Below are 348 nucleotides of genomic sequence, written 5' to 3' on the forward strand. Positions count from 1 at the left end.
CTCCCGGGCCTCGCCCCGCCTCCCTCCCCAGTGCGTGGGCTCCGCGGGCGGGGGTCAGAGCACTCCCTAATTTATGTGCTGCAGATGCGCCAGGTGTACATAGAGATCTATTTTTTCTAAGATGTCCCCCCGCTGTGGGCCCCGGGCTGGGCCAGCGGGGGGCAGGGGGAGGGACGCTCAGGATGGCCGTCTCCTGGCTCCGGAGCGGGGCACAGAGACCCCCAATAAAGTGCCCTCTGGGCTTTTTGTAACCGCTGTCTCAGCTCCCTGTGCACGGACATGTGGACCAGGACACGGGCAGACGTTAAGGTCATGGGGGGAGGAGGGGACGGGGCCTGCAGGCCAGAG

Source organism: Myotis davidii, unplaced genomic scaffold (genome assembly GCF_000327345.1).
Source record: "Myotis davidii unplaced genomic scaffold, ASM32734v1 scaffold1915, whole genome shotgun sequence".
In the NCBI taxonomy this organism is placed as follows: Eukaryota; Metazoa; Chordata; class Mammalia; order Chiroptera; family Vespertilionidae; genus Myotis; species Myotis davidii.